Source organism: Gopherus evgoodei, chromosome 10 (assembly GCF_007399415.2).
Source record: "Gopherus evgoodei ecotype Sinaloan lineage chromosome 10, rGopEvg1_v1.p, whole genome shotgun sequence".
NCBI classification, from domain to species: Eukaryota; Metazoa; Chordata; order Testudines; family Testudinidae; genus Gopherus; species Gopherus evgoodei.
The window spans coordinates 85,553,262-85,576,789 of NC_044331.1; positions in this window are offsets into that span (position 1 = coordinate 85,553,262).

Genomic DNA, 23,528 nt, shown 5'->3' on the forward strand with positions numbered 1-23,528 from the left:
AGGCCCAGGGAGCTGGAGATCTCTGGCCTGGAAACCCCCAGGCTGCAGCCTAGTATAAGACCAAACAGATACTGGGGTTGCAGGGAACAGCCCAAGGCTAGACAGGCGCAGCAAGCCCATCCCCTCCTTGCCGGTGATGAGTGGTGTACACTGCAGTCTGCCCCAGGCTAGCTGGTGACTGGCAGTAGCCTACGACTGAGGCAAGGTGGGGATAGGGGGTGGGGGCTTCCCAGGGAGGGGAGACCCCGTGAGACTGGGGGGTACTGGAGGGGCAGCACCCTGGTCTGAAAAGGTCACCGGGGTCCAAGAGGGACTCAGGACCCAGCGGGAAGCGGGACACCAGCCTGGGTGGAAGAGCTAATTCCCAGGACGACAAACAGGAGGCGCCGCAGGGGTCAGTCATCCGCCCCATTACAGGAGCAGTTAGAACAGCAAATGAGGTATCATACACGTACAGGCAAAAGTGTTCACAACCCCACACTGCCACCAACACATCTTCTCCCACCAGAGAGCATCTGCCTCCAGTGTCCAATTGGTTTTGACTTGAAAGGGCTGCTACATTATGCTGATCAGCATAACTTGGCATCCAGAGAGCCTCAAGTCAACTGCAAATCATTACTCTTTTTATACAGGATTTGTATTACCGCAGTGCCTAGGAGCCCCATCATGGACCAAGACCCCATGGTGCCAGGCACTGTGCAAACACAGAACAAAAAGATGATCCCTGTCCCAAAGAGACAACAGATGGATACAGACCAAGAGTACAAGAAGACAATACTACATAGTGGAGTGTTCACTGGGACTGGATTGGATGGCTTCAGATGGCTCAGAATGTGCTTCTGTCCACACAAACTTCTTGATATATTTTACAGGTGCTTAAATTGGAGTAACTAGAGAGGGAAAATGCATGTTGAAACCAGAGCAAGAAGGACTGTGTCCATATCTGTCTGGCCAGTTATAAATGTCGGGAGATCTGCAGCATTGCTCACTCAAGGCATTTGGTTCATGGCTTTGACCTTTATGGATTTGTGCAGACTCCCTTGGTATGAAAATATGTGCAACCAATTTCGGGTGAGGTTTCAGAAGAATGCACCTGTCCTCATGTAATCTGGTTTGTCTGCAAACATCCTAGAACATTCTTGTATGTCCTTCGAATGTTGTTTCAAAGATCAGAATGTCATCACCAGCTGCTACAGGCATGTAACTGAACATAACCAAGAAAGACAAATTCCCAAAATGACTGTGTAATATTAAGCAGACACCAGCAGGTAGTTTCTAATTGATGTTGTAGCAGTTGTAAATCTGATAGATATAAACACTGCACCCTGCAAAAATTAAGGTACTTCCCAACATGAGGTACCCAGCACTTCACAAACTGGAGTGATATGTAGCAACATGCATATGAAGTAGGGAGCTGCGACTGGCATTCCCGTCCTGGTACCCAAGACTGGTTACAAAACACCTCAGGCAAACCAGCTGTGAGGTTGGTTTGTGTTTTTGTAACATGCATAAAAGTGTGTGTGTGTGTGTGTGTGTGTGTGTGTGTGTGTGTGTGTGTGTGTGTGTGTGTTACCAGAACAGGCCTTCTTTGGCCTGTGTACATTGTATCTCATCAGTATTCAGCACAGGACCACCACCATGTGAAGGCAAAAATAGTTCCTGAAAAATAAGGGAAAAGAGCTGGGAGGAGACAGGAGCCATGAAAAGAGAAACCAGCGCCTTGCCTGTATTCCAGCTGCTCTGTGTCTCTGTCACTCATCTTGCCTGTATTCCAGCTGCTCTGCGTCTCTGTCACTCCCACCCCCTCAGAGCTGATGTGTTTTGTACTCATCTCCCTGCAGAAACATTCAGACAAGCTACTCTTGGTGCTGTGCGCATTCCCTGTGTATAAATGTAAAGCAGGCAGGGAGGAGGAGAGACAAATTCTTGGTGATGTTTTTTCTCTCCACATTGAAACACATAGAACAATCTACAATGAGAAATGCTTGCTTCCACATGCTTAAATGTCAGTATTATATTCTTTTAACAGCCTGGCCTTAGGGGTATAATGAGCACCATATTCCACTCATCAAGGCAATGAAGAACCCTGGAGATCCAACTTTTCCCGTACCCCTGACTAAGGTGCAAGAAGTACCATTCCAGACTGCCGGAGGTCTAGTCCATCTGTCCTGACACCATCACAGAGCCGGAGAGTGTCTCTCAATGAAGATGCAGCTCCTCCCTGATGGCACAGGATGTGCCAACCCATTCTATATGGAATCGTCTCCCCTCCCGGAAGCTCTATCGATTGGGACTTTCAAAGTTAGACTGGCCAGAACACCAGTAACTCCCAGGAGAGACAGTTCTGCCATGGTCCCCTGGAGAAGGACAGATGATGTAACGGGTGCTGCCTGCCTCTGATTCTAAGATTATGTTAGGAAATGAATGTGTTTTGGTAACTTCCTCTGCCCGGGGACTGGCTGGGAAATGGGCAAGGAACAGACAGTGCAGCAATGCTGGAACAAACTGCTGCTTGAATATTTTAGCCTTGCCTCCTCTGTAACAGGGCTGGGCACAGCTGTCTAGGGGCAAGCGGTGAAGGTCACCTGTCCTCCTCGATGTCTGGGCCTGCAGAGGCAGCTCTCTCATTCTCTATCTCCTCTCCAGCCAGCTCCCAGAACCATGTTAATCCACAATGGGAGAGTGAGGCTGTGCGTCCTGTCCTCTAGGACAGGGTGGTCATTGAGAGGGGAGGGTGGGGCTCCCGCCACATGGGGCAGAGTCAGTTAAAGGCAAAGGCGGGGATCCTACTGCAGGGGGAGAGGTCAGCAAGCTGACGGCATCTGGGGAAACTTGTAACTAGAATCTAATAAAACGGATAAACAAATGCAGGGTGCAGCTAATTTGTGACTGTTCATGCAAGACTGAAGATGCAGGGCCCAATCCAGAGCCCTTTGAAGTGAATGGAAATCTTTCCCTGGACTCGGGTGGCTTTGACCCAGGCCCAGAGAGTGCAGTGGGAGCACTAGGGTGTATTTATTGTTATTATTATTTCACTCCCCTGCTGCCTTTATCTGGAACCATTCCCTGTGCTCTTGGAACCCTTCTCGGGCTGGGAGCGTGTGCGAACGGCAGCCCTTGGCAAGGAAGGATGTTAATGCCTTATTGACATTTTTTCAGAGGAAGCTCCCTATGAAATCACCCAAGTGCAATTTTCCTGCAGTCTCCAAATCCACAGCCTCTTCCAGCTGATGCAAATAAAACCTTATGATTCTGTTTATGACGCAGAGCTGCTGAGCCTCACCTGGGAGAGGGGATAATCTGCAGCAGGAAGGGGAAAATGAAGGGTTAAACATCTCTTCGCATCCAGCAATTTCACAGTTTGATTTTTATCAAGACGTTTTAATTTCAGACACAAACAGTAACATCACCACCAACAATGGCAATGGGACCATCCCCGCTGGTCGCTCAGCAGGAGGAGCAGGCTGTGGACTCGCTGGGACACAGTAGCTAATTCTTCTCTTGGAGGAGTCTTTGTGCCATTGAGTCCCATGTCAGCTACATTTCAGAGTTAAATGGGCAGCCTCAGCCTTGGTCTGGCCCTGTGCACAGGGGGAATTTCACCCAGGGTCAGTGTCTAACACCACTGCAGTGGCACAAGAGTGTGTATGTTTCCTGGCTGCATTGGCACTGTGTCAGGCTTTGTCGTGATCACTATGGATGGGAATCCCTGTGTCTGCACTGAATATTTCCTGCCGTGCTGACCCTTTCTTTAAATGACATTTGACTGCACTGCTAAAAGCACAGTATTGAAAATCAATAAGTGGAAAGCATTTGAAAGCCAATGAAATCAAACATCACAATATGGTGGAGTCAATCATCTGCAATTAACCTGATAGCTGCCTGTACCTCTCTGATTGACGGAGACAATCAACACAGACAAATCAATCCTGCTGCCTGCACCGACTACCCGAGCGAATGGGAAAGTCACCACTGGACACGTGTGGCTCCTGGTCACGTGTTGGCACTGCCAGGCACTGGTGAGATTTCCAGTGGCGAGTTTGCTAAGTGATACAGATGAGGAATTCCAGCCATGCATATTCCAAGAAAGGTCGCAGCAAAAGCAAGCAATCACCAAGTCCTGTCCCTCCGGAATCCTGCAGAGAGCAAATTGCTTTACAAACCTGGCCTGCCCCTGTCCAGGAGTAACTAACAGTCTATTTCACTGGGAGGATCAACCACCTCAGGGGAGAAACAGCTGCAAGCACATGGCACCCACTCCTACATCCCAGAACTCAGCCCGTTCACTCAACCCAAGTCTGGGAATCCCATACAGAAATCCAGACTGCCACAGGCTCCGTCCTCTCCCTTGTCCTAGTCAGCATTCGCAGCGAGCCAGCAGTGGCAATCATGGGTCCCCACTAACTCATGGCCGGCAGTAAGCGGATGACACCCAGCTCTGCATCTCAAACAGCCCCGTCACCCAGGAGCACCTGGATGAAATACAGCCGGCTGCTGATGAACTTGGGCAAAACCTGGCTGGTAGGGCGGGGAGGTGCCAGGGTGACCTTGCCATCTCCATAACCTCACACTCTCCTCTGACTGTCAGCATGATCCTCAGCCTCCCAGCCCTTCTGTCCTCAGCCAGAAGGAGCCACATGCTTCCCCTGCCACGGTAACTCATTGTGCCTCGGAGTGATCCCACAGACCCTGACAAACCCCCACACTTATCCCTGCCACGGTAACTCACTGTGCCTCGGAGTGATCCCACAGACCCTGACAAACCCCCAGCTGGTTGAACCATCAGTAACCCACTTCTCTGTATCACAAGCTGCCAAAGCACCGTCCGCCCAGAGCTTGTCTCACTGGCTCCCGCTGCACACAGGCTCCTCCACATCAGGGCCTGCGTGGGCTCACACTCCTGCCATGCAGCCATGACCCCCTCTGATGGGTACGTCCCGCTGCCATGCTCCAGGACAAGGTACAGGAGCATGGCCTTCATTTCACTAGGCTGAGCAAGCCAAGCTCTTTGAGGCTCCTCTCATAAGAACAGCCCTCCATTCCCCTGATCATCCGAGCAGTCCTTCTTTGCACTTGCTCCAGTCTGAATTCGCCTGCCTTGAACATGGCTGAACAGAACTGTGCATATGATTCCAGATGCAGTGTCACCGGTGCCATGTACAATGGCATTAATTCCTGCCTGTTACTACTGGACATCCGTGGCCTGGTACATCCTGGCCCATGCTTACTCCTGCCACAGTAACTCATTGTGCCTAGGAGTGATGCCACAGACCCTGACAAACCCCCACACTTATCCCTGCCACGGTAACTCAATGTGCAGTGCAGTGGCAATGGAGACGCAAACCATGTTCAGAACCTGCCGGAGGCTGACGGGAGGGGCACAGAGATAACTTGCTCAGACACTGCCATGGTGCTGCCTGCGGTGCAGGTGGACTTGCTCGCCTCAGCCTATCTCCTGGAGTGCTCGGCAGCAGTCTCAGCGTTTTAAATACCAAGGCTGGTTCTGGGACTCGGTGACACAGCTGCCCTCAGAAGTCAGTGGGAGCCACAGGAGATCAACACCAGGCACCTGAGTTAGGTATTTAGGCCTAAGTGCCAAAGGGAGCCAGAAGAAATATCTTTCCACGTCATCCGAGCAGATACGAACAGTTAGTCATTGCCAGCATAATCACTGCTATGCTAATTAATTCCCTCAAACTGACTGAATTAATGATTGTCTGCATTTTAGTCTAGTGGTCAGTAACTATGAAAATCAAAGTGTAATAATGGCCCACCCCAGAAGTAGCTGCAGTTTGGTGGTCGGTGACGTATAGTGATTTCCATCTCTATCTATCTTCAGGACCAAAGTGTTGGCACTGCGACATTTCTACCACATCTACAACTCTGTTTAAAATCCAGTCAGGCATTCAGGTACTACAGTGAGGGGGGCCCGATGAGCATCTTGATGGGTGGATAAAAATCTATAAATAACAACAGCCTCTTCCAAAATCTCATTTAGAATAAAGAAGGCATTTCTTGAAGCAACAAATAGTTCAGACACTGTTATTAGACTTGAGAGGTGTCTTTTTGAGGTCTCAGTATCAGAGTTACAGGAGAAGTAAATCAATGACAAACTAAAAAAGTCCTTGATGCCCAAATAGTTTGGGAAGTTCTGAAACAGATGCTAAAGCAAACTTCAGTCCGTACTTGTGGCTGCAGATCCAAGTCACAAGTTCCAAACTGAATGCAAACCTGAGTTCATGAACAGATACAGCCCTCCAGGGAGCGTGGCAACTGCAACCAAGTTTGGTCTTAGTTCAGAATCCAATGCCCAATGTGTGCCTCCAAATTCAGCTCATTCCTAGCCCTGCCATTACGTGCCAGCTCCCTGGGGTTGAATAATATTCTGCATTACAATGGAGGAAGGAAAGAGTGCCAGTTTTCCAGGCTGCCAATCTGGCATGATTCAGGAAGGCTGCAGCACTCTGACATTCATGTCTATTAAATACTCGCTGTTCCTATTTCTGGTGGTCTGATTCCTAACCCGGGCCAGTCTATTGATGCATAAACACAGCAAAAAGCCCTGCTGAGGTTGACATGATTTCACTGAAGCTCAGGAGTCCCCCACCCTGCATGATGGCAGGTGAAATTCCACAGGACTCCTGCTCGGGGGAAGCTACCAGCATCTATCCTGCTCCACAAGTGTTCACAGCTTTGTTACAATTGCACTGGCATTGCAGGTTGTTCTCTTTCATTTTGGGTATGACGCAATCCAAAGGCAGCTGCGATATCTAATGTCACAGTCTGTAGGCTTCGTTCACCTTCTTGGGTTAAATTTTCCTTTGATGGGTGTTCTCTTTTAATCTCCTAATGCTAACTACAGCAGCTCCAGAATGTGTCATTCAGGTTCTCCTGGAAGTGACAGTTGCCTCAAAAAAAACCCCTTTGCCATTGTAACTCTGCTCTCTTCCTGGCCACGTGCAGGGGGAATGGAGTGAAACTACATGGCTTAGGTCAGGATTTCAATCATCCCAAAGCTCAGGAACATTCTGGTTGGGATTAGGTTGTGCTTCCCCAGGAACGAGTCTCACACTCAAGTGGGAGAGAGTTTGTAGGCCAAACACAGCAATGGAGAGAGAGACAGCTGGCCAGAGCAGCCCCGGGTCCGAGCCAGCCTTCTCCCACAGTGCTGTGTGCAGGGGCCCAGCTCCAGCTGGGACAAAGGCAGGAGCAGTGGTGATGCCCTTCTGCTCACTGGAACGTCACCGTTATTGTGAAACTGGAAAAGAAGACACTTTCCAATAAACAGATCCATTTCAGCATTCCTGTTGCCTACAGTTGGTGGAGGGCTGGTTTATAGTCAAGTCTGGAGAGCACCCCGGGGACTGGTGGGGAATTATGGACTTTTCCTGAAGCCCTCCCTTCCCCATGGCTTGGGCCATGGACACATTGCTTTAGAAATGCGGGTAATACACGGATACAAAAGCACATGCACTCTCCTCAGTTTGGGGCTCTCACTGGGAGCCCATCTCCAAGCTCTAGTGTGTGCATTTGTCAGCTAGTGGACAGACTCACTAGCCAGGCAGGGAGAAGGGACTCTGAGGGGTCATATAGTGCATTCCCTTACTCTGAGGCAGGATTAGGAAACACAGCTCCAAGCTACCGATCACTTCCCATCCCTTTCTCCAGGGCTGGCTTCATTTCCAAAAACACCAACTCCAAACCAAAACAAGTTAACCCAGACTAGCCAGGCCAGCAGGCCATTCTGGACACAGCTATTTCCTATCACACCTTCCTCCAAGCCAGCTTTCCCTTTCCTTGTCTAGCTCCTTGTGGATGAGCCAGGTGATAGCCAGGAATTCGGGGGCTGGAGCCCCTTTACATTTTGTCACAGGACTGCTGGTTTGTGTGCTGGGTCACGTTACATTCAATCTCGTCTCCACACAGGGTGAGATTCAGGTGACAGTATCTCTGGCTTCTGCACCTGGGGAGCCCCAAATCTATTGCTTCTAACAGGGGCACAGAGGCAAGTACCATGGACTCATCTCTGCTCAGCTGGTGAGATCTAAGTCTCGTTTATCATTCCAAATGGGCAAAGAGGAGAGTTAGTTAAAGGCATATAAAGATCCAAGCGCCAACAGTTTGTACTGAAAATTGGAACTGACAGCGCAGGAGTCTGATCCCCAAATCATACAGCTGTTCTGCTCCAGCCAGCGATGTAACAGCAACACCCAGACCCCTGCCCCCGCACTTTTTCACTAATAAATAGTCTGTTAATGAACTTTGAGGTCTGACGTTGTTTTTTTAAATCAGGATGCAAATGATACAGTGCCCCAGGAGAAGGGAGGGGAAAAGCTGCTCTCCTAAGAGCAAAGGAAGCTGGTGCGATAGCTGGAGAAGCTGTTTGAAGCAGCAGGTTGCCCCAGAGTGATTAAGAATGGCCCTTTGATATTGGAAATATGTTTTAATGAGTTTCCTGCAGTATAAATACCCCAGTTTGCCAAGAAAGATCCCTTGCATAATCCTTCTTGCCAAGGCCCAGAGAGACACTAGAATGCACCAAGATGTGAATTTCTTTTTTCTTTCAAATTCACCGTGGAGTGTGATTCAAACTGAAATGGTTTTAAAGATTGGGAACTTTCCCAGCCATTAGGTGTCTCTTTATTTCTTTAATATACAAAGTGAAAATGCAGTTTCAAAATCAATACTCAGAATATCCAAAGACCCTTTTAAGGTAAGGAACTGTAACTAGCTGATCTTAGTTATTGGGAGAGAGAGATTCTGTCCAGTAAAGCTTCAGTGTACAGAGAATGTCAGATGTGACAGGGGCTGGACCAAGCCACCTGCATCACCTCATAGCTACCAGAGTTTGTTACGTTGTATTATGAGTGATTTTGGGCTCCAAGCTCTTTGGGGAGGGACTTCAGTGTGCTCTGTGTTTGTATAGGGCCTGGGACCCTGGCTGGTAAAGGCGGTTAGCCACAAACCCTGTACAAAGGTGTGACGTTGAAGTTCTGGCGGGACCCAACTGAAAGTGCCAATTGAGGACCAATTGCTCGAACAGGGCAGTCACAGCCCAAGGCTGGGGTTTTTCCACCTCTAAGGCAAACCAAACCAGCCAGACAAAAAGGACTTCGGTTTTACCCCACTGGCTAACCACAAGTCACACAAGCAATTTCCTTAGACACACCAGTCTCCCAGTGTCACCACCAGTGCCACCCGTCCTGGGGATGAATGGTTATGAAAACCAACACCCCAGTAAAAGAAAAAGGTTCTCTCGATCCCAAAGGATCAAGCCCCAGACCCAGCTCAATATACACATCAGATCTTACCCACAAATCACGCTGTTGCCAATCCTTTAGAATCTAAATCTAAAGGTTTATTCATTAAAGGAAAAAGACAGAGATGAGAGCTAGAATTGGTTAAATGGAATCAATTACATACAATAATGGCAAAGTTCTTAGTTCAGGCTTGTAGCAGTGATGGAGTAAACTGTAGGTGCAAATCAAGTCTCTGGAGAACATCCCCCACTGGGATGGGTCCTCAGTCCCTTGTGTAGAGCTTCAGCTTGTAGCAAAATCCCTCCAGAGGTAAGAAGCAGGATTGAAGACAAAATGGAGATGAGGCCTCTGCCTTATATAGGCTTTTCCAAGTGTAAGAACACTCCTTTGTTCCTGCTGTGGAAAGTTACAGCAAAATGGAGTTTGCAGTCACATGGGCCAGTTTCTGCACACCCTGCTGAGTCACAGGGCGTAACTGCCTTCTCTCGATGGGACAATTGTGTAGGTGATGGTCCTTAATGGGCCATCAAGCAGGCTAAACAGAGCTGACACCAACTTGTCTGGGATCTTTCCCAGTAACACAGCACAAGTTTGAAATATAAACAGCATACAGCCAATATTCATAACTTCAACTACCAAAATGATACAGACATACAGACAGCATAATCATAACCAGTAATCCGTAACCTGGTCTTAGACACCTTATATGACCCCCTTTACCTAGGATTTGGTGCCGCTACAGGACCTTGGTTGCAACCCATGTTCTATATGGTCCCAGTTTATATCAATAACGTCACAAGGAAAAACACATAAATAGCCATAGTATTAGTAGTAAATGATCCTATTCCAGGAGCAGCTGCCAAGTGCTTCACACAGAGGAGTGGGGAGCCGAAGGCTGTTATCTAGCGGAGAGGGGGTTGTGAGGAAGGCAGAGGACTCTGCGCTAAGGAGCTCAGCAGACCTGGATATCGGTGCTGGGGTGGGGTACATGGAGGCTGGTATGTTGAGGAAATGCAGGTAAAAGCCCAGATTGTCAAGAATTACACTGGTGTGAACTGAATGCAGATTTTTACCAAGTCTCAATTAAGCCATTTGCAGCCTTTTGGAGGGGACTGTTGTCCCATTAGGACACTGACACTCTCATACTTCTCAGCCTCAGGACTCGGAAGCAAGAAGCATTTACTGCCTAATTAATTGTTACTATACTGGCAGAGTAGAGCTCCGGAGGGCTGCCTGGGCAGCAGAAGAATGGCTGCAACTGGGGTCTGCTACCTGCTCTCATGAGCCCAAAGCACTGCTTCACATTGTGTCGAGTGCAACTGGTCCTATCATGTCATCACAACAGCTTCAGACACCCCTTTGTTTCTGCACATGGACATGTTGTTGTGACGAACTGGGAAAGTTCTTAATGTTTTCTCTGAATACTGTGTTGGTGCCTCAGTGTCCCCTATGCAGTTCTTAAGTATCTAGGTGGTGGGATAAGGGCATGTGATTGCTGAAGAGCAAAGGGACAGTGCACCTAAATGCCTGACACTCTGTCTCCTAGCAACTGATGGCCTGGGCCCCTTCTCTGCAAAGGTGCCAGCTGAAGGTGTTGGAGACAAAGGGATCAGGTGACCTCCTGGCCCGGGAAAGGGGCTGAGCAGAGAAGAGAGGCTGGAGGGGTTGTTAGTCTGGAGCTGGCTGGGGTCGAGGAGTGAAGTGCAGACTTGGGGGTCTGGCTCACTGCGCCCCAGAATGGACCCGGCCGAGGGGTCCGGTTCTCTGTACCTACAAGCTCTGTTTTAGACCCTGTTCCTGTCATCGAATAAACCTCTGTTTTACTGGCTGGCTGAAAGTCACGTCTGACTGCAAAGTGGGGGTGCAGGACCCGGTGGCTTCCCCAGGACCCCGCTGGGGTGGACTTGCTGTGGGAAGCACACGGAGGGGCAGAGGATGCTGAATGCTCCAAGGAGAGACCCAGGAGGTGAAGACGTGTGAGCTTCTTGCCCTGAACAAGTCTGCTCCAAGGGAGAGGAGGCTCCCCAAAGTCCTGACTGGCTTGGTGGGGCGCAGTACCAGAGCATCGCCCGGGGACTCCGTGACAACTAGTGGCAGCGGCAGGACGTGCTGCACCCCGTGAATGGCGCTGCTTGCAGTAAGTGACTGGGGAGCAGTAAAACAAAGGAGGGATAATGAGGACCAGGCGCGCTGAAGGCTCAGAGAGGGACGGTTTCAGGGGGCAATTAACCTCTGAGAGTGTGTGATCAGCGAGAAGGACTGTTGGAATAACGGGGTCCCCTTGAGGACTGCAGCGAGCAGTCTCAGGGGCGGAGGAGCTTGCCGCTCGACCCTGGGAGAGAGGATTTTTGCAGTAGCAGGGTTCCCCTGGGGATTGCAGGAGCAGTCCCAGGGGCGGAGGAGTCTGCAGCTCGACCCTGGCAAAGAGGTGGTGATCACGAGAAGGGCTGGCACACCAGGGGTTCTTCCTGGAAACCATGGGGGAGCCAAGAGCACACAGGCCTGTGAGTCCAGAGCCACTTGGGAACGGTGAAGTGATGGCCTATCACCATCTCCTTGAGAAGGACATTGTGGTCCTGTGCACAAAGAGAGGGTTACGCATGGGGAAATTCACCAAGGCACAGTTAATCGTGCAGTTGGAGGAGAAGCACCGCTCTGAGGAACAGATTCCTGACCCAGATGGGGCTACAAGAGGATCTGGGAGCAGCTGGAGCATCAGCCAGGCATCCCCAGGAGTCTGGTCCCCAATCAGACGAGGGTCTTCACGACTGGGTTCCCCATCAGGAGATTGGAGACGAATGGGATGGGAGCAGAGCCCGAGAGAGCGAGAGGACCGTGAGAGAGAGCAAGAGCCCGTGGAAAAGCTGCAGGAGAAGCAGCAGCAGCGTGGACTGGTGATGGTGGAGCAGAGAGACAGGGGGCTGCCCAGGGGTCAGTGGGGAAACACGCCTGCGGGAGCTGAGACCCCAGCTGAGTGGGGGGACACCCAGGCAGGGCAGGTCGGCTGCCAAAAAGGTTTGCCTGGTCCAGACGTGCTGCTGGGAAGTGATTACACAGCAGGGAGGGAGCTACCAGGGACAGGGCTCAGGGGGGCTGTGACCCCAGGCCCAGCCAGCGAGAGGGAGCAGGTCCCACTCCCTGCCCCAGCCGCTGAATCCCAGACCGAGCTGCAGAGGGATCCCTCCTTGGAGAAGCTGAGGGAACTTGCTGGCCACAGCGCTGCAAACCCCATTGGGGAAGGCTGCAGGGACAGAGTCCTGCAGGAGGAGGGATTCCTGTACTGGGAATGGGCTCCCCAAGGGGAAGTAGAACTGGGGGGAATCGGGAGGCAGCTGGTGGTACCCCAGGAATCCACAGGGTTCTTCCCGTTCGAGCTGCTGGATGGGAGGAGAGTGAGGGGACCCCTGGACCCGGAAAGGAAGGATTGGGAGGAGAAGGGGGAAGACCCCCTGGGGGATCTCTTCCCTGAGGTGGGAGCCAATCTCCCCATCAGGTGTTCCCCATTCAGAGTCACTGGGAAAGCAGCCCAGAACCTGGAGAGAGAGGTCAGGGACATGTTGGCTTTTGATGGGATCCAGCCGTTTTACAGCCCATGGGCCTCACCCGTGGGGCTGATCCCCACGGGAGACAGGATGATCTGGTTTTATGGGGGTTATCAGAAGCTTAAAGCCATCACAGTGTCCGATGCCGACCCCATGCCTAGGCCTGAGGAGATTCTAGACAAGCTGAGAGGGATGGAGAACTTGGCCCTGGCAGACACTGATAACGTGCATCTTTAACCAGACCTGGGAGGAACAGGTGTCCCAGGTGAAGAGGGGGCTGGGCTGCCTCAAGGAGGTGGGACTGACGGTAAAAGCTGGAAAGTGCAAGGGGGGGACGGCAGAGGTGTTGTTTCTGGGCCACAAAGTGGGAAGCGGCTGCCCAAGCCTAGAGCTGGCCAAGGACATGATGGGGGCTCTTAACCAAGAGAGCCCGAATCACAGCCCAGAGTGCTGGGAAAAGACCCAATCCCAGCTTGAACCCCAGGGGTACTGGGGTGGCAAAGGGTGTGGGCTGCATAAACCTTCCCACATGCGGCCTGCAAGTGCCATCAAGCACACCCGACCGAAGGGAGGGCGTGAGACTGGACTGTCCTGGTGTAACTCACACCAAGGAATGGGAGAGATGCTGGGGCATCCATAGGAACGTTGGTGGGTTTGAACTTCCCCAGGTCACTGGCTGGAGTGACCTCGCTCAGTTCAGTCTCGAAGGGGGGAGAGATGTGACGAACTGGGAAAGTTCTTAATGTTTTCTCTGAATACTGTGTTGGTGCCTCAGTGTCCCCTAGACAGTTCTTAAGTATCTAGGTGGTGGGATAAGGGTATGTGATTGCTGAAGAGCAAAGGGACAGTGCACCTAAATGCCTGGCACTCTGTCTCCTAGCAACTGATGGCCTGGGCCCCTCCCCTGCAAAGGTGCCAACTGAAGGTGTTGGAGACAAAGAAATCAGGTGACCTCCTGGCCCGGGAAAGGGGCTGAGCAGAGAGGAGGGGCTGGGGGGGCTGTTAGTCTGGAGCTGGCTGGGGTCGAGGAGTGAAGTGCAGACTTGGGGGTCTGGCTCACTGTGCCCCAGAATGGACCCGGCTGAGGGGTCCGGTTCGCTGTACCTACAAGCTCTGTTTTAGACCCTGTTCCTGTCATCGAATAAACCTCTGTTTTACTGGCTGGCTGAGAGTCACGTCTGACTGCAAAGGGCGGGTTCAGGACCCGGTGGCTTCCCCAGGACCCCGCTGGGGTGGGCTCGCTGTGGGAAGCACACGGAGGGGCAGAGGATGCTGAATGCTCCAAGGAGAGACCCAGGAGGTGAAGCCGTGTGAGCTTCTCGCCCTGAACAAGTCTGCTCCAAGGGAGAGGAGGCTCCCCAAAGTCCTGCCTGGCTTGGTGGGAAGCAGTTCCAGAGCATCGCCCAGGGACTCCATGACAGTTGTCTTGGGAGCTTATGTCTGTCCCCAATTGGAAACAAAGAGAACATGAATGCTGTGACATTGGGAAATGGAGAATGTGTCTCTCCAGCAGGCTGGATGCTCCCAGAGCAGGTCCTTGGGACAGAGGAGATGAAAGCCAGAGCCTCCACTGGGACTGGCTCATGTCTGAAGGGGCAGGGCTCTTCTCAGTGCACACCGTAGTTTTCCATTTGAGTCTGCTACTCTCCATTGCTTGTTAATAGCCACTTAGCTTCAGAAATAGCATTGCTTTTCCTGGGAGCTTTGCTCTTTTCCATCTTCTAACTGCTGATCCTTCTCAGTCTTCCTTGCAGGGCCCTCTGCTCCCACTGTGACTCTGCCTCATTCCAGAGAGGTGCGAAAGCTTTGCACCCATCACATAGTCAGTTTTTTACACCCAAGACGAACTTGGCAGAAAGTTTTAGAGAAAGTTTTAGAGGGACAAAAGCTACTTCCTCTGATAGCAAGAAGCCCATCCTGGCCCATGGCAGAGAAACAACCACAGACTCAGGCCTTACGGGTCCCAGGACCAGGGAGGCAGGAGAGATTTTAAATAAACACCCACAGTGGGCCCCTGATGGGTGCTCACAGAGATGCCCAGTCCCACAGTGGCCCCCGATGGGTGCTTATGGAGAGGCCCAGTCCCACGGCGGGCCCCTGACGGGTGCTCACAGGGAGGCCCAGTCCCACAGCCGGCCCCTGATGGGTGCTCACAGAGGGGCCCAGTTCCCCACTGGGCCCCTGACGGGCACTCATGGAGAGACCCAGTCCCACACTGGGCCCCTGATGGGCTGTCACAGGGAGGCCCAGTCTCACAGCGGGCCCCTGACGGGCGCTCACGGAGAGACCCAGTCCCACATTGGGCCCCTGACGGACGCTCACAGAGAGACCCAGTCCCACAGCCTGCCCCCTCCCACAATGGGGGCATGAAGAGCTGCTCAGATCGGTGAGATCCATCCTCCAATGGTACCAGCGTGTGCATTAGTAACCAGACACCCGCTGAAAGCAGGAACACTGAAAAGGAAAACGCAGTGTTGTTCTGTACTCCCCTCAGGATGCCGGCCACCTGCCACTGCACCTATCTCCTGTGGGAGGAGGGTGGTGTCTTGAGAAATGGAAAGTGAGCCTGTGCTATGCAGTGTCCCCCCCACTGGCACTTTTGGGGGGCACTGAGGAAGAGGGTGAATGGGAAACAATCGACACCCCCACCCGTGTGAATATTGCCAGCTTAGTGGAAAAGGGCCGTTCCTCAGACAGACACACCCACACACACACACCAGCTGGTGCCTACACACCATGGTGAGGGGACCACAGAAATGTGTGCTTCAATAGCTGCAGCAGCTGCTGGAGCATGCCAGGCCAGCAGAGAGCTTCAGAGCAGAGCAGAGGGTCACGGCCTAGAGGACAGGCTCCCACCACCCCTCAGACCAGACTTGGAGAAGCTGGGCTACTTTGTCGTGGGTCTTCTACTGAATCCACCAGACAGATTCTAAGGGGATGGGCACCAAAGACATGCCAGTAAATGGCCCAGGAACAAAGACAGGGGCAGATCATATGGGCTAAAAGAAGGCAGATATATGTTAAATAGAAGAATTGTACATTTTCATTGTGTCCCCGTGTGCGGCCCTCTCCAAGCTGTCCTTGTGGTATTAATGTGGCTTTCGGAGAAGGAATAGACTCTCCAGGGGTGAGAACTGACAGTGGGAAGAGGCAGCTGGTTTTAGATTAGACTGGTGGATTGACCTAAGCTCAGATGCTCTGTGTATATGTTCACTGTGTATCGAATAAAGATGGTTGTTAAGTTACTAGCAATAAATTATTATTAAATGGGTTACTTGACTATAAAACAACATCTGGTGCCAGGAGTGGGGAAAGTGATAAAAAGAACTTGAAGAAGCTAAAAAAATATTAAAAACTGAGGTAAAAGTTACTCAGACATGAAAAATGAGCTTCAATGAAATAAGACAGCTCAAGTAAGAGTTCCCACAGTTCTAAAAATGTTGAAAAATGCTGCAGAAAATTGGGAAAGGATTAAACAAGAATTTGATTTATTTTTGAGGGAATTGGGAGCTACTGCTAAGGAAGGGGAACAAAAGATTGCCGCTATTTTGAATATTGCAAGTATGGAAGCAATTTTATTATATAATTCCTTTGAGTTTAATGTGAGAGGGCCCGTTGACTATGAATTTGTCTTAAATTTTTTGAGGAATATAGTTTATCAAAAAGAAATGAAACTTTTGAAAGATTTTGGTTTCACTCAAAACATCAAATGGGTGAAAAGACTCTTGAATCATTTTTAACAGATCTAAAGATAAAAAGTCAGCCATGTAATTTCTAGACTCTATCGAGGTCAATGATAAGAGATCAAATTGTGATGATATAAAATATATCTGTATAAGAAAAAGACTGTTAGAAAAGCCAGATCTAAATCTGGAAAAAGCAATGAGAATTTGCTAAACTGCTGAACTTAATCAACAACAATTGCACAGTTTAGGGAAAAAAACTCAAGCCGATGTGAATATAGACTTAACGAGGAGAAGTAAAAGAACAAAATACACCGCCCCCCCCCCCCAAGTCTATGGAGGAGAACAGAGTGAAAGTATTAAAGGGACCAGGGACCCTCCGCAGGCAAGCCGCCAAAGGCACCCTGCCTGCTGCCCTAGCAGCGACCGGCAGAGTGCCCCACGCGGCTTGCCACCCCAGGCATGCGCTTGGAGCGCTGGTGCCTGGAGCCGCCCCTGAGCATATGAAAGAATGCTCTAGATGTGGAAGGAGGCACCAACCTAGACAATGTCCAGCATATGGTCAAACCTGTCATAGCTGCAAGAAACAGAATCATTTCACAAGTTGGAAATTAGAGAAGTCTGGAAAAATTTAGAAATATACATTTAGTTCAAAATTCAGAGGTCTCGAGGAAGATACTGAATAAGGAATACAGAGTTGACATTGCAGATGGAGAAAATTTGTTTCTGAGTATTTTGAAGCCGAGTCACTCTGAACATGAAGGAGGACTAGACAGTTCCACTATCTATTAATGGAATATTTACAGTGGCACAAGAAGAAATTATAAAATGTCTAAAACTAAAACCTATAATAAGAGAACAAATGCATATTAATTTACAATTTTATAGTGGTGAAAAAAATCCTGTTATGAGTATTTGTGAATTGCAGGTCACAGTTGAAGATAATTTAGAAAACATAAGGTTTGTAGTAGTTAAGGGACAAAGTATTTCTATTTTAGGTTTAAAAACACGTATAGCACTAAATCTAATTGGTAGAATTTAGACTAGGAAAGATCCTGAAACACTGGAAATAGTCAAATAGTTTACAGAGTTATTCCCTGGCATTGGTAATTTGGATACAATGTATAAAATGGAGTTGAATGAAACAAAGAAACCAATTATACATGCAACTACAAAAATACCATTCACTTTAGAAGTAGGGTACAAAAGGAATTGGAAAGATTAGTTAATTTAGATATAATTTAAAAAGTGGAAAAGCCAACTGAGCGGGTCAATTCATTAGTAATAGCAGATAAGAAAGATGGATCCTTGCATTTATGTTTAAATCCAAAAGACTTAAATAAGTTTGTTAAAAAAAGAATATTTTAAAATACCTGCCAGGGAAGAAATATTTGGGCTAATGTCAGGTGCAAAATACTTGTCTTCTTCAGATGTGTCAAATGGATTTTGCCAAATACCATTGGAGCAAGAAAGTAAATTGCTATGTACGTTTAACACACCTGTGAGACATTACTATTTTAAAAGATTACCTTTTCGATTATGTTCAGCTCCAGAGGTATTTCATAGAGCAATATATATCTATATCTATATCTATCTATCTATATATATATATATATAATATAGATGGCACACAAGTTTAGATAGATGATTTAATAATATGAGGGAGAACTTTACACGAGCATGATAGAAGATTAACTAAAGCATTATCCATAGCAAAAGAAGCAGGATTGAAACATAACAAAAATACAGGTAAATTGAGAGTGCAAGAATTAACATTTCTAGGAGAAAAACCAATCAGTCAGGGATTACAGATTGATCCACAAACCATTGATAATACTGCTTACCTAAAAGATAAGGAGTCGTTACAGAAATATTTGAGTGTGGTTAATTTTACGGGAAAATACATATATTACTTAGCAGTACAAGTACCGGAGAATTTGTGCTGTTCAGGACAGACAGAAATAAAAGTAAAGGTGGTGGAGTAGCATTGTAGATTAACAATGATGTAAATTGTAAAGAAATTAGAAATGACTAAATGGAAAAAACCAGAATCTTTTGGGGCCAAAATCATATTGGGGAAGAAAGCTAATGGAGGCTCCACTGGAATAATGCTTGATCCTATTTGGACATGAATTGAGATTTCTTTAATATTTTTAATGAAATAAACACTATGGGGAATTGTGTGATTATGGGGGGGCTTAGTTTCCCAGCTATAGAATGGAGGATAAGGGCTATTAATAATGATAGTGACCAGGTAATGCTGGATGTGGTAGCTGACATATTTCTTCACCAAATAGTCATTGAACCAACATTTTAGATTCAATGTTGGTGAGTAGTGAGGACCTCACAGAAGAACTGGTTGTAGAGGACAACGTTAATTCAAGGGATCATGAGCTAATTCAGTTTAAACTGAATGGAAGGAGAAAGAAAAATTGGTCTGCAACTAAGGTCCTTGATTTCAAAAAGGTAAACATTAAAAAATTTAAAGTGTAAGGAAGGTGGACTTGACTGAAGAACTCAAGGATCTGAATGTGGAGGAGGCTTGGAATTACTTGAACTCAAAGTTGCAGAAACTTTGCCTGCATCCCAAGCAAAGCGGGAAAATTCATAGAGAAGGGTTGCAGACCAACCTGAATGAGCAAGCATCTCAAATAGGTGATTAAGAGAAAGCAAAAAGCCCACAAGGAATGGAAGATGAGAAGGATCAGCATGGAAAGCTACCTCTTGGAGGTCAGAAAGTGTAGGGATAAAGTGAGAACTGCCAAAAGCCAAGCTGAATTGGACTTTGCAAAGGAAATTAAAACCAATAGTAAAAGGTTCTTTAGCCACATCAATAAAAAGAAAACAAGGAAAGAAGAAGTGGGATCACTAAGCATCAAGGAGGGAGATGGAGATAAAAAATAATCTAGGCCTGTCCCAACACACAAACAAATACTTTTTGGTAATGCGGGGATCAGGGTAGATGCAGGGTGGCTAATAGAAATGAGGATATGGAAGTAGAAATTACCACTCCCAAGGTGGAAGTCAAACTCAGACATCTCAGTGGGACTAAACTGGGGGCCCTGGATAATCTCCATTCTATAATATTAAAGGAACTGGCACATGCAATTGCAAGCCCAATAGCAAGGATTTTTAATGAATCCATAAATTCAGGCATCAGATCCTATGACCAGACAATTGCTAATATAGTTCCTACTTTTAAGAAAGGGAAAAACGGTGATCAGGAATCCACAGGCCTGTTAGTTTGACCTAAATTGTATGCAAGACCTTGGAACAAATTTTGAAAGAGAGTAGTTAAGTACATAGAGGTAAATGGTAATTAGGATAAACTACAAAATGTTTTTACAAAAGGTAGATCATGCCAGATGAACTTGATCTCTTTCTTTGAGAAGATAATGGATTTTAGGAAAGGAAATACCATAGATCTAATCTACCTATATTTCACTAAAGCATTTGGTACAGTTCCACATGGGAAATTATTAGTTAATCGAAAGGTAGATAAGGAACTGGAGACTACAACGGGTCATACAGAAAGGTGAACTGTCAGGCTGAAGGGAAGTTACTAGTGGAGTTCCTCAGGAATCAGTCTTGGCGCCAATCTTATTTAACATTTTTATTAATGACCTTGGTACAAAAAGTGGGAGTGTGCTAATAAAATTTGCGGATGACACAAAGTTGGGAGGTATTGCCAATAGGGAGAAGAACCGGAATGCAAGAAGATCTGGGTATCCTTGAAAACTGGAGTAACAGAAATGGGAGAAATTGGATAAAATTTAATACTGCAAAGTGCAAGGTCATGCACTTAGGGACTAACAACAAGAATTTTTGCTATAAACTGTGGCCTATCTGTTGTAAGCAACAGAGAAGGAGAAAGACCTGGGTGTATTGGCTGATCACAGGATGACTGTGAGCTGACAATGTAATGCAGCTGTGAAAAAAGGCTAATATAATCTTAGGATGCATCAGGTGAGGTATTTCCAATAGAGATGGAGAAGTGTTAGTACCACTATACAAAGCATTGGTAAGACCTCATCTGAAATACTGTCTGCAATTCTGGTCTCCCATGTTTAAGAAAGATTAATTCAAACTGGAACAGGTGCAGAGAAGGGCTCCAAGGATGATCAGAGGTATGGAGAACCTATATTATGAGAGGAGGCACAAGGAGCTTAGCTTGTTTAGCTCCAACAAACAAAGGCTGAGAGGAGATATGATTGCTTTCTATAATACATCAGAGGGAAATACCAGGTAGGTAGATGAGTTATTAAATTAAGTGCCAAAAGTAGACACAATAACAAATGGCTATAAGTTGACCATCCATAAGTTAGGATTGAAATTAGACGAAGGTTTCTAACCATCAGAGGTGTGAAGTTCCGGAACACCATCCAACGGGAGGAGTGGGGGGAAAAAACTCTAACATGTTGCAAGACTGAGTTAGCTAAGTTTATGGAGGGGGCAGTGTGATGAGGTTGCCTACAACAGCATGTGGCCCATCTGCAACTGCTGCTAGCAAATATCCCCAGTGTCCGGAGAGGGGACCCTTGACGGGAGAGCTCTGAGTTACTGCCATGAATTCTATCCCAGGTGTCTGTCTGGTCAGTCTTGCCCACATGCTCTGGTTCTAACTAATCACCACATTTGGGGTTTGGAAGGAATTGGTCCCCAGATCAGATTGGCAGAGACCTGGGTCAGGGCGGGGGAGGCATTTGCCTTCCTCTGCAATGTGGGGCCACTTGCAGGTTTAAACAAGCGTAAATGGTGGATTCTCTGTAACTTGGAGTCTTTAAACCATGATTTGAGGATGTCAGTAACTCAGCCAAAGGTTCTGGGTCTGTTACAGGAGTGAGTGGGTGAGGTTCTGTGGCCTGTTATGTGCAAGAGCTCAGACTAGATGATCCTGAGGGTCCATTCTGGTCTTAAAATCTATAAGTCTGTGAGAAAAAAACAACAAATTTAAGAGCTTCACTTTGTAAAAATAATCCGTGGAAACGGGACTGTCAACACCAACAAGACTTTAAGCAACAAATACAAACAGCTCCAATAACTATTTGATAGTTACAAAATTGTTTTCAGCTGCACCTAAACAAGGCCTCAGAGCCGTTCTGTTACAGGAGTGTGGTGCTCTCTGGAAAGCAATTGTTTATGCAGCTACAGCCATGTCAAAAGCAGAATGCCAGTGTGCTCTAAGAGAAGGGGCTTTGAGATTCGTTTTTGTACGCAAAAACTTTACATATTTCTATACAGTAGATCTGTACTGGGAGAAACAGCTCATAAACCATTAGAGACTATTTCAAAAAGAAACATGACAGACATACTACTCAGTTACAAAGATTATTTTTTCAATTATATTTATATGATTTAAAATTAGAGTATCAGCCAGGCAACTCATTAATTGTTGCTGATACTCTTTCTAGAGCATATGATGTAACCAATGTAATTGAAGAAGATGATGATATAGTACATATAGATATGCTTTAAAATTGTTTCCTATTTCAGAAAGTATGGGAAGAAATTGTACTAGCAAGGAGACAGGATGAGAATTTACAAAGGGCTATTACCACTAGTGAAAAAGGATATAATGCAAACATGATAGTGAAGCCATATAATCAATTTATTCAAGACATCAGTAATGTAAGGAATTCTGCTTGAAGGTAATAGAGTAGTAATTGCAGGACATTTAGGCATAGAGAAAAGAGAACAGAGAGCAAGAAAGGTTCTGTATTGGCCACAAATGAATCAAAAACGAGAGGACTCTATAAAAGAATGTGACAGATGTCAAAAATATAAACATATAAACAACCCAGTACTTTTAATCAAGAAAGCTTAGACCTTAGTCTAAATTAGTTTTATATCTATTTGAATATGAAGGACATGCGTATGTTGTAGCTCTTGATTATTTTTTGCATTTTCCTGAAATCTCTATCCTAGAAAATACACCTGCCAAACAAGTCATTAATAAAATTAAATCAATTTTGCAAGACATGGCATTCCCAATAAAGTAATGATTGATAATGAACCTCAATTTCACAGAAGAGAGTTTAAAAGTTTTGTCACAGCATATGATTTCAAACGTATTACATCAGATCCAGGTTACCCACAATCTAATGAGCTAGCCAAAAATGGTGTTAAAATAGTAAAAAGATTACTAAGAAAAGCTGAAGAAACAACTATTGATTTGTACTTGGGATTAATTATAAAATATCACCATTACAACAAGGTTTATCATCTGCACAGATGTTATTTAATAGACATCTTTGACAGAAATTAGCTAATTTTTTTTCAAGAAGGATACAAGGAAAGGATAAGTATAAGTATCAGTTGAGTTTGTATCAAAAGAACTAGTATGATAGAGGATTGCATGAACGCCTTATGTGAAACTGAATGATAGAACGTGTATATATAATGGAGAAGTTGGGCTCAGAAAGCCAGTGTAACAGAAGAGAAAGCACCTCAATCTTATGATGTAATGACTAATAACAGTCAAGTGTTTGAACAAAATCAGACACATCTGCAATTGCTATCTGCAGGGCCAGACTCGTCAAAAAGAAGAAATGCTATCATACAGCAACAAGAGCAGCAAGACAATGAAAATGACATAATTCATCAGAGTAATAAGAGCAACTTCAATCAGTATACAAGTTAGATGGTCATTGTATCTAAGGTTACCCAGTAAAAGACTTATATCAGAAATTGTTAAGATAATTCAAATACATTTATATCTATACACAAATAGATTTGTTCTAAAATAGTTAAAAGAAAGGAGACATGGTGTTACTATGGCTTTGAGAATGATACAGTCTCCAGGGGTGAGAGCTGACAACGGGAGGAGGCAGCTGGTTTAAGGTTAGACTAAGAGATTCACCTGAGCAAAGATGCTCTGTCTATATGTTAACTGTGTATGTAACAAAGACTGTTGTTCAGTCACTAGCAATGAACTATTATTAAGGGTAGTGGGATACCTGATGTGACGAACTGGGAAAGTTCTTAATGTTTTCTCTGAATACTGTGTTGGTGCCTCAGTGTCCCCATGGCAGTTCTTAAGTATC